The sequence below is a fragment of the Pogoniulus pusillus genome, chromosome 8 (assembly GCF_015220805.1).
Source record: "Pogoniulus pusillus isolate bPogPus1 chromosome 8, bPogPus1.pri, whole genome shotgun sequence".
NCBI lineage: Eukaryota > Metazoa > Chordata > Aves > Piciformes > Lybiidae > Pogoniulus > Pogoniulus pusillus.
This window is the reverse complement of record NC_087271.1, coordinates 32773567-32785369: the sequence shown is the minus strand read 5'-3', so window position 1 is coordinate 32785369 and position 11803 is coordinate 32773567.

Below are 11803 nucleotides of genomic sequence, written 5' to 3'. Positions count from 1 at the left end.
GTTTGGCAAACATGACCTGTGAGGAGTGGCCGAGGGAACTGGGGTTGTTTAGTCAGGAGAAGAGGAGGCTGAGAGGGGACCTTATTGCCCTCTACAGCTACCTGAATTACTAATGATAGGACAAGAGGAAATGTTCCCAAGTTGCATCAGGGGAAGTTTAGGTTGGGTGTTGGGGGGAAGTACTTTACTGAGCGGGTGGTTAGGCACTGGAACAGGCTGCTCAGGGAGGTAGTGGAGCCTCCACCCCAGAGGTGTTTAAGAGGAGAGTGGATGTGGTGCTTGAGGCTATGATCTAGTGATGAAGGATGCTGGGATGAAGGTTGGATTGGATGATCCTGGTGGTCCTTTCCAACCAGAGCGATTCATAGTGATTAGATGTTGTGCTGAGGGATTTGGTTTAGTCAAGGACTTGTCATTGTGAAACTACTGGTTGCACCTGATGATCTTGAAGGTCTTTTCCAATCTAAGAAATTCTGTATTGCTTAAACCAAGAGCTTCCACCCTAAACTGTATAGTTGCATGGTGAGGCAAAGAAGGCAAGTTTGCTGGCTTCTGAAAATTTGTAGCCTTCTGAAAATCCAGGGAGGTGAGGCATGGGGAGGTTATTTACATTGCAGCATTGAATACCAAGGGTAAAGTTTGGTGGTGGAGGGAGCATTGCCATAGCCAGGAGCACAAATCTGAAGCCAAAATCACAACAGCTCTCCTCTGTGTGTGTCCTCCCATTTAGCATGCGATCTAGTTTCACTGGTAATTTCTTTCCCAACTGGAAGCAGGTTTTCCTTTCAGCTCTAGCTGTACAGTGGCTTCCACATGCACCTGGACCCAGAGCATTCTGGAAAACCCAGTCTACTTAGCACCCTGCCCTTCCTCACAGTCTCTTGCTGCAGCATGAAAGAATTCATTGCCCTATCACAACCATTCACACAGACACAAAGAACAAAAAAGCAGAGACTGCTCAAATTTAGCATAAAATATTGTTGGGTGCTGGTTTGGGTTTGTGTTTTGTTTTTTAGATGAGCTGGAGTTGGAGTTCTCTCTACACTCTCTTGCTGAGGTTGATATTCTGGCACTGGTCCTCCTTTGCACTGTGGGCTTGTATTTATGAACGCAAACTTCAGGGGCTTACCTTCCATACTAAGATTTTAACATATGCCAGCTAACAGCTTTTTTTGTAGAACCTTACAACACTTAGTAGTTTTATACTTTACTCAAGGGCATCAAATAGAAAAACCTCGTGGTCCAAGCAGCTTGTGTGTGGCTGCAGTGCTTTCCCTTTGGGGGAGCAATTCTGCCTGCCTTAGCCTTAATGCAGGTGGCTCCAGCGAGCTCAAACAGGAGGTAGAGGGGTCTGTGTGGTGTGCTACTGGTTACGAAGGTGGTTTGCACATGTTGCCTGAAGACTGGCATGCTGCTGTTTTAGCTAGAAATGAAACTCAAAATAAATGTGTCTCTCTAGTCCCTAGGTGGAAGCCAAGTTTGTTTTAACAACCCTGAAAGTCCTTTTCTGCTGTCCACTCTGCCCACTCTTTTGCTACAAGTAAAACAAGTAACATCCCTGGTAACTGTGCACCCAGAGACCTCAAAATTAAAGCTCTTACTGTCCAGCAAAAGAGCACAGAATCATAGAATTAAGCAGGTTGGAAGAGACCTCCAAGACCATCCAGTTCAACCTAGCACCCAGTGCTGCCCAGTCAACTAGACCATGGCACTAAGTGCCTCATCCAGGCTTTTCTTCAACACCTCCAGGGATGGTAACTCCACCACCTCCCTGGGCAGCCCATTCCAATGCCAATCACTCTCTTGGGCGAGAACTTCCTCCTAACATCCAGCCCATACTTCCCCCAGCACAACTTGAGACTGTGTCCCCTTGTTCTGTTGCTGGTTGCCTGGGAGAAGAGTCCAACCCCACCTGGCTACAGCCTCCCTTCAAGTAGTTGTAGACAGCAGAGAGCCTTGCAGCTTTCTCACCACTTCCAAAATGCTTATGTTCTGCATGTGTAAATCACAATGTAGTTGTCCTTCATATCTTACATTCTCACTTGAAAGTACACTTTTAACTCAAGATGTGAGGTTTGCATACCGAGTTGCTGATGCTAATCCTCTGCTTTTGTGTCAGAGCCCTACAGCACGAGACATGCTTGCATGAGGTGTATGATTAGTGGTCCTAAATATAATCTACCACTTTTACAAAACTTGATTATTTGAAACTGGAAACCAGTTTAACATTTAACAGGGGTTTTAACCTTTGACATGGGTTTTAGCATTTCATGTAGCCTAAACATTTCGTTGCATGTCTTTAAGTCAGCAGCAGCAGCTGTGAATCGTGTCTGTAGCTCTCTCAAACTCATCCAAATCCATCCTCATTGCTGTAACAACAAATGCTGAAGCTCTGAATCCCATTGTGCCTTTTGAAATGGCTTCAGAAGTGGCTGATGAAACAGAATACAAGCTAACACCAGTAACCTGTGTTTTAACCAAAGAAGGAGTTAGATGTCACCCAGGTACAAGGCTTACTGACAAGAAGTAATTCTTTCATCTGTCTCTTCCCTAAAAAAGCAAACAAAACCACAACTCTGTGAAAGTAGTAGGAGGAAAATAGCCTTGTTTGGCTAAAGAAACAGGGAAATAAGTGTATTAAAAGCAAACAACCCAACCCCCCCATTGGTTGTACCAGAAACTAAACAGAAGACAACAGTATGAGCCTGAGGTTGACATTTTTAGCCCCTGAAATCCAGCTGATGGCTGCATTTGGCTAAGCCTCCAAATCTTCAGGGGTGTATTTGGGTTCCTGGCACAAAGGAGGTTAGGGCAAATATTATCCTTAGCTGAACAGCCAAAGACTAAGTTCCAAACCTGAATTGTTAAAGAAATAGACAGCAACAGGGAAAAGAAGGTTTAATTCTTATTTCTTGTGTTGAAAATGAGCTATATCCATTCCCTTTGCCATCTGGATGCTTTTTAAGTACTGCATATAAATCTATAGACACTTGGTCCAGTCATGAAGGGACATGAGCTGCTCTTCCCACATATGGCCTCAGTCACAAAACTGGTACTGGAATGTGACTTCTCCAGGTTCTGTTCAAGCAGGATTTACCACTGAGTGCCTGAAACATCTTTTCTTTGCCATTTGGCATCCATAATTTCATAATGTTCTCCTCTCATTACGATAGCTCTCACTACAATATCCAGTGTTCTCTGACTGCAGCTGACCATGACTGCTAGTAAGTGACTAAAGACCCTGACCCAGAACATGACTGTTCTTCAGGATCTCAAATTCATTTCTTTGCCCTCAGGCCCAGGTTCCCATCTGGGGACTGTGCTTAGCCACATCTCACTGGGCTACTAACCTGACTGTTTTCATTATCTTCATTCCTAGCTTGGTTTGTTTTCTCTTTCCTCAGTTTTTGCATATATCCAGATTGGCTTTTTATTCTTTGGTTTTAATCTTCCTTGTTCTTTAGGACTTTATTTTACCACTGGCTGCCAGCAGTGAAGCTTTTTTGGGAAAGTCCTATATATTGTGTCATTGTGAACACAGGCAGAGTACTGCTTAGTCTTCTTAAAAGCATAGCTCATGGCCTGATTTCTGGATTATTTTATATGGAGACAGTAGCTGTCTGTACCTAAGTAGTAGGGGAGGAGGAGATGTTTTGATTTTAGAGCCACTTTGGAAGAGAAATACCCAGATGAAAACCACGAGTCATACAGTTAGTGCCAGCCAGAACTCTGGGACTGACTCTGCTGTTGGGAGCTGAACTCTTTTTCTCTTGAGCTGGAGATGGGTAGGTTCAGATTGGATGTGAGGAGGAAGTTCTTCAGCATGAGAGTGGTGAGAGGCTGGAATGGGTTGCCCAGGGAGGTGGTTAAGTCCAGGCTGGATGAGACTCTGGCCAGTCTGAGCTACTGTAGGGTGTCCTTGCCTGTGGCAGGGAGGTTGGAACTAGATGATCCTTGTGTTCCCTTCCAACCCTGACTGATTCTATGATTCTACTTTACATAACATGAGCATTTTGTTCAATCTTTCTGTTTCATTTGCATAAAGACTTGCTGGCCTGTCTCTATGGTTTGGGGATTTTTTTGTTTGTTTGGCTGTTTTTTTTTTCCTGGTAGCCTTTCTGAAACCATAGAAGTATTTAGAAAGTTCCATTTGCTTGAATGGTCGTTGTGGGTGAGCAGCTGGTTAGCTGCTTTGAGCAGAGTAAAACAGGGACAGCTATTAAAAACTGGTGAAAACACTGGAGATAAGAACCTCAGCCCATTTACTAGGAAATGATGAAGGTGATAGCATGAATTTATTTCACAGTTAAATTGTGATTTCAGATTTAGATGTAGAAATACACCAAGACTGAGTAAGCAGCCCCCTCCACTGCCAGCAGCAAACAAAATAGGCACCCTGCAGGTTTCTGTAATCTCCTGCAATATGCAGCAGCTGGCACAGAATTTCATAAAGGGTGGGGAGAGGCAAGGGAAGCCTTTTCAGTTGGTCTTGCTGCAACACATACTGTGTGCTGGGCTGTGGAAGTTGTGTGATGGTCCAGACTATATTTTTCTTCATGGTGCCTCAGCAATTGAAAACAGCAGGTATGTTATGTAAGAGTATCTGTAGCCTAGATGTGTGCGATATCTGCTACTGTAGGTGCCACATTGTATAGTGGACTCAGCCTTTGGAATCCACTGGAATCCACTGGACATATCCATTTTTCTTTTGAAGTTGGAGATGTTTATCCTGTTGATGCCTTCCTTAACTGAAAATGTCAATCATGGCTATATAGTGCTAGGCACTCAGCTAGTGGCTGGGTGCCTAGCTCTGGCTCCGGTTTCAGACAGATCTCTAAGAGGCCAGTGAGAGCTCTCCATCCACAAGCAGTGGGGCTGACTTTGCATTTAGGTGCTTTATTTTAGCTTTCCATCTCTGGGGATTTGACTGAAGTTGACAAATCTGTTCTGCTGTTACTGTTAGTATTGTGCATGGAGAGAGAGCTCTGACCAGTTTGGGATCACAACAAAAACTGAGCATGTTTAGAGCTTCATCTGCTTCATACTCCAGGTGCCAGCAAATGACAGTATGTGCTGCCCACAGACCAACATTGGTATTTGCTGTTCTCATTGGGAGCTTATTTATTATCTAGAGAATATGTGAGCACTTTTATTTTCTCTGTATGTACTCCCTCAGTCCCTTTCCTCTGCCCTTGTGAGAGTGTTAGTTGTATCATTTTTAACTAGAGAAGGTCTTGGTAGAAGTCTGTGTTACTTCTAGAAGACTTGCAAAGGTGAGACTGCTTAACCCCTCTTCACCCTGCAGATCTGAACTACCTCCCTACCCAAAGGTGGTCTCTGCCTGCACAGGTTAACAAGGTCCATCTCTAGCACAAGCCCTACAAGGAGAGGCTGAAGGAGCTTGGATTGTTTAGCCTGGAAAAGAGGAGGCTCAGGGGTGACCTTATTGCTGTCTACAACTACCTGAGGGGTGGTTGTGGCCAGGAGGAGGTTGCTCTCTTCTCTCAGGTGGCCAGCACCAGAACAAGAGGACACAGCCTCAGGCTGTGCCAGGGGAGATTTAGGCTGGAGGTGAGGAGAAAGTTCTTCACTGAGAGAGTCATTGGACACTGGAATGGGCTGCCCGGGGAGGTGGTGGAGTCGCCGTCCCTGGAGCTGTTCAAGGCAAGGTTGGATGTGGCACTTGGTGCCATGGTCTAGCCTTGAGCTCTGTGGTAAAGGGTTGGACTGGATGACCTGTGAGGTCTCTTCCAACCTTGGTGATACTGTGATACTTCACAGACCTGTAAGAGGTGTATCTGCTGTTTCTAAAAACATATGTAAACCTTACCATTTTGCTGTCTCTCTCCCACACAAAACCCAGCTTTGGCTTTAGAATGGCAAATGCAACAGAAAAGGGATCTTAGTGTTGTTCAAGATAAATAATTTCCTAAAAATGAGCAGGAGGAGTGAGCTGTGGAACCCACGTGTGCTGCAGCAAGGCTGGTAATTAGAATGTAGCCAGGCAAAATCCCAAGGGAGTATGTAATAAAAGGAAGCTTTAATGTGATTTAAATACCATGACGAAGCAGCATTCAGTGACAGCCTGGTCACCCAGTACGGTGCAACATCCTCCTCTACAGAGATGTGTTCCTGCAAGCAGCTTCTGCACCAGCCATCTGGCTCGGCTGCAGGACTGTGGCACATCCAGTTGGCAGCTGTCACTAGTGATGTTCCCCAAGGATCAGTACTGGGCCCAGTCCTGTTCAATATCTTTATTGATGATCTGGACAAGGGGATTGAGTCCAGCATCAGTAAGTTTGCAGATCACACCAAGCTAGGAGCAGGTGTGGAGCTGTTGGAAGGTAGGAGAGCCCTGAAGAGGGACCTGGACAGGCTGGATGGGTGGGCAGAGGCCAACAGGATGAGATTTAACAAGGCCAAGTGCAGGGTTCTGCACTTTGGCCACAACAACCCCAAGCAGCACTACAGGCTGGGGACTGAGTGGCTGGAGAGCAGCCAGGAGGAAAGGGACCTGGGGGTACTGATAGAGAGTAAGCTGAAGATGAGCCAGCAGTGTGCCCAGGTGGCCAAAAGAGCCAATGGCATCCTGGCCTGCATCAGGAACAGTGTGGCCAGCAGGACAAGGGAGGTTATTCTTCCCCTGTCCTCAGCACTGGTCAGACCACACCTTGAGCCCTGTGTCCAGTTCTGGGCCCCTCAATTCAAGAAAGATGTTGAGGTGCTGGAATGTGTCCAGAGAAGGGCAACAAAGCTGGTGAGAGGCCTGGAACAGCACAAATCCTATGAGGAGAGGTTGAGGGAGCTGGGCCTGTTTAGCCTGGAGAAGAGGAGGCTCAGGGGTGATCTTATTACTGTCTACAACTACCTGAAGGGGCATTGTAGCCAGGTGGGGGGTGGCCTCTTCTCCCAGGCAACCAGCAATAGAACAAGGGGACACAGTCTCAAGTTGTGCCAGGGTAGATATAGGCTGGATGTTAGGAAGAAGTTCTTCACAGAGAGAGTGATTGGCATTGGAATGGGCTGCCCAGGGAGGTGGTGGAGGCACCGTCCCTGGGGGTCTTCAAGAAAAGCCTGGCTGAGGCACTTAGTGCCATGGTCTAGTTGATTGGTTAGGGCTGGGTGATAGGTTGGCCTGGATGATCTTGGAGGTCTCTTCCAACCTGGTTGATTCTATGACATTCTATGACATAACCCAGTGGGACACACCATGTTTGCTTGAACGTAGACACAGCACCTTCTGATAACAACAGCCTGAATGTGGCCCTAATTTTACCTCATGTGAGAGGATGGCATTCAAAAGAGATTAAAACCAAGGACATGGTGTATTTGGGGCACACACCTATTGATCTCCACTGTGTGCTTTTATTGCTCTCAAGCACACTAGGTGAGATATGTTCTGGGCAGCATGGGCTGTGGAGAGCCATCATACTCTTGCTCAAAGTAGGCAAAGGTGTAACAAATACCTGAAGTTACAGAAGAAAATTGGCTCTCTCCTTAGCTTTCTTTAGTGACAGAGGAGAATCTCTGTTCTTTATTGGATGCAGGAAGGAGCATGTAGGATGAGGAAAGGGCTGAGGTACTTGTTGGGGTTTGAGCAGGGCTAACTGACCAGACTTAGGTCATTCTGATAAGGAGGCACAGCTGCAGACAAGTGGCCTTGGGAGGCTAGCAGCGAAAGTTCTGAGCTGTGCGAGGAGGGCGGGCTGGTTAGCCCTGGGAACAAGCAAATGTTGTGGCTAGCTGCACAAAGGGAGGTTAAGTGGGGCAGTTGTCAGTGGGTGTGGGCAGCCCATGCTCTGCTGTGTAAGCCTAGCAGAAGTACACACCCCTGTACCGAACTCCACGACACAAGCACCACGCTTAGCTTCAATAGTCAGATGGACCACCTGTGTACCATGTGGGTATAAGCTCATGTCTTTCCCGCTCCTGTGCAGCCTAAGCGAGGCCAACTCAGCAGGTACTCAGTACCTTTTGCCTCAGTCAGGCTGGATCAATGGGCCAAGGCCAATTACATGAGCTCCAACAAAGCCAAGCGCTGGGTCTGGCCTTTGGGCCACAACAACCCCATGCAATGCTGTAGGCTTCAGGGGGAATAGCTGCAAAGCTGCCCAGCAGAAAAGGACCTGGGGTTGTTCATTGGCAGCTGGACGAACAGGAGCCAGCAGTGTGCTCAGGTGGCTAAGAAGGCCAACAGCATCCTGGCCTGTATCAAGAACAGTTGTGACAAGCAGGACCAGGGAAGTGATTGTCCCCCTGTACTCAGCACTGGTGAGGCCACACCGTGAGTACTGTGCTCAGTTTTAGGGCCCTCACGACAAGAAAGACATTGAAGTGCTGGAGCAGGTTCAGAAATGCCAGCAAAGCTGTTGGAGGATCTGGAGAACAGCAGCTGAGGGAACTGGCTTGTCTAGACTGGAGAAAAGGAGGCCTTGGAGAGACCACCTCATGCTGTACAACTACTCAAAAGGAGGTTGGAGCCAGGTGGGTGCCAGCCTCTCTCCTCCAGTAACAGATGTTGAGAGAAAATGGCCTCAAGTTGTGCTGGGGGAGGTCTAGGCTGGATGTTAGGATAAAGTTCTTGACAGAGACAGTGATTGGCATTGGAATAGGCTGCCCAGGGAGGTGGTGAAGTCACCGTCCCTGGAGATGTTCAAGAAAAGCCTGGCTGAGGCACTTAGTGCCATGGTCTAGTTGATTGGTGAGGGCTGGGTGCTAGGTTGGCCTGGATGATGTTGGAGGTCTCTTCCAACCTGGTTGATTCTATGATTCTATGCATTAGGGTAGGCTTAATTCTGATAGCAAAAGAAACTCTTTCAGTGAAGAAGTTTCTTTTGGTAACTCTGGAGCAGGCTTCATAGTGAGGTAATTGAATCCCCATCCCTGGAGGCATTTAAAAGATGTGTACATACGGTGCTAAGGGACACAGTTTAGCACCAGACTTGGCAGAGTTAGACAAGAGTTAGACTCAGTGATCTTGAAGGTCTTTTCCAACCAAAGTCATTCTGTGATTCTATCATTTTATTGCCTGTGTTGGAAAGGCTCTGTTTGGACCCAGTGGTTCCACCAACGAAAATTATTCTGTCAAGTAAACAAGGAAATGGATAATTTATAGACATAACAGTTCTATAAATAGTTCCTGCAAGTTAAATATTTAAATATATAAATCCAAACATTTAAATATTTAAATTAGGGAGTCCTAATGTAGGTGGGTTTGGGATCGTTCACCCGTGTAAAGAACAAACTACCAGGGACAAAAGGCACAGTTTAAAGGCAAATGAGGCACTGGAGTTGAAGACATCTGAATGCTTCACCTGAACAGAGGAATGCCCAAACGCATCAGTGAAGCAGACGTTAACAGATGTTGGTGCTCTCTAGAAACACATTCTCAGCTCTGCTGTGGACACTCAATCCCACAAATGGTTATTCCAGCCAAATGCTTGTGTCTTAAGCTTCCTCATGTTCACGGCACAAACAAGGCAGCTTGGGATGATGCAGCAAAAGTTTTCACCACGTGGAATTCCTGAAGTTGTGGTCACAGATGATATTCTGATGATGAAGAAATTTGGAAAGTTAATTTTGCCAGACAGGCTCAGTTGCCAGAAGACTCAGTAGTGCATACACTGAGGGCTAGCTCTGCGTTTCCTTGTGCTAAGGCAGCAGTAGGTAGAGTGGAGAAAAGGACCTGCAATTTTGCAAGACTGGCAATACTTGCAGAGCAGGAGGTACGCTGCGTTGTTTGCCCTTCTTTTGTTTGCCCCAAATGGTGTTTGTGAAGTGGACTGCTCTGAAATAAGCGTGGAGGATGGTGGAAGTTTAATGGGTGGCTAAGCTGTGACTCAGAGGTGAGCATGTTTGCATCGTATCAGGTAGTGCTTCTTCTCCCTTTAACCTGTGTTTCACTGCTTTTGTATGTGGATTTTCAAGCACAATGAATGCCCTGAAATGAGAAGCATCAAGAGAGACTTCATTGCTGTCTACAACTACCTAAGGGGTGGTTATGGCCAGAAGGAGGTTGCTCTCTTCTCTCAGGTGGCCAGCACCAGAACAAGAGGACACAGCCTCAGGCTGCGCCAGGGGAGATTTAGGCTGGAGGTGAGGAGAAAGTTCTTCACTGAGAGAGTCACTGGACACTGGAATGGGCTGCCCGAGGAGGTGGTGGAGTCACCGTCCCTGAGGCACTTCAAGGCAAGGTTGAACGTGGCACTTGGTGCCATGGTCTAGCCTTGAGCTCTGTGGTAAAGGGTTGGACTTGATGATCTGTGAGGTCTCTTCCAACCCTGGTGATACTGTGAGGTATCGGGCTGGCTTTTTAAGTTCTACTCTGTGACCTGTAGTAAACGAGAGCAGTGATACTGAGTGTGTTAGAGCTGTTTGTCCTAGCTGATAGAGATGTTAGCTTTCTGATCTCTGTGCAGCTGAGAGTTATTTCTCACTCATTGTGTTGGATGTTACTGCTACTACTCTTACAGTTGGTAGAGAGCTACTTTTCATGAGTTCCCTTTATACTTGGAGAGGATGGAGGCAAGCAGTGATAAAAATATCAACTGTAAGAACACAAAAAGGATACTCTGAAAATTGCTAATAAGTCTTGTGCTAGTTTGAGCCCAGCTAGAATGTTTTGGTGAGAGGAATTAGATTACAGGCTGTGAAAAGGAAACAATGGTGATGTCTACTGCACTCATAGGCTTGCTGAGATGGATAAGAACAAGAACATAAATACAGATAACAAAGTCTCTCTGTCTCTGGGGCTGCATGACCTTCCCTCTAACCTGATCTGTCATCTGTGTGACTAATCCAGCTGCTTCCTAATTCCCTGTCTGACACTTCAAACTACCTTAAACATAAGGCAAAGTCTGGGGTAAGGTAGAGCGGTGGGAAGAATGTTGAAGGGTGGTTGGGAGCCCCTCCTGGGGACTCTGGTTTCTGGGAGGGCTGTTGTGTTTCTGCATTACTTTTTAACTTGTGTATTTCTGTCTATAGCTGTATATATTATAAATATCTGCTTGTATATTGTGCTAAGATGTAAGTATAAAGCTTCATTCAATTTTCCAGAGCCTCTGAGTCTAGTCTGGGTAATTTTCTTAGGTGTGTGTGTCGGGGGGCCAGGTAACACCCAAACCATCTCAAGTCTCCAAGGCATTGAATTTCTAATTGCTGCAAGATAAGTTTAATCATGTCACCAGAGTTAAGGCTAAAACATCCATTTTCTATAACATTCCAGTAAAATAATTTGCAGACCTCAAGGTCCTTTCCAGCACCTGTATATAACTGGGATAAATGAATCATAGAATGGTCTAGGTTGGAAAGGACCTCAAGGATCATCCAGCTCCAACCCCCCACTGTAGGCAGGGACACCTCCCACTAGAGCAGGTTGCTCAAGGCCTCATCCAACCTGGCCTTAAACACCTCCAGGGAGGAAGCATCCACAACTTCCCTGGACAACCTGTTCCAGTGTCTCACCACCCTCACTGGAAAGAACTTCTTCCTAACATCTAGTTTGAATCTCGCCTCCTCCAGTGTAAACCCATTACCCCTCGTCCTGTCATTACAAGACCTTGTCAATAGTCCCTCCCCATCCTTCCTGTAGGCCCCCTTCAGATACTGGAAGGCCACTACAAGGTCTCCTCAAATCCTTCTCTTCTCCACAGACGGAAGAGCCCCAACTCTCATAGCCTGTCCTCGTAGCAGAGCTGCTGCAGCCCTCTGATCATCTTCGTGGCCTTCCTCTGGACTTGCTCCAACAGTTCCATGCCCCTCTTGTGTTGGGGCCTCCAGAACTGTACACAGTACTCCAGGTGGG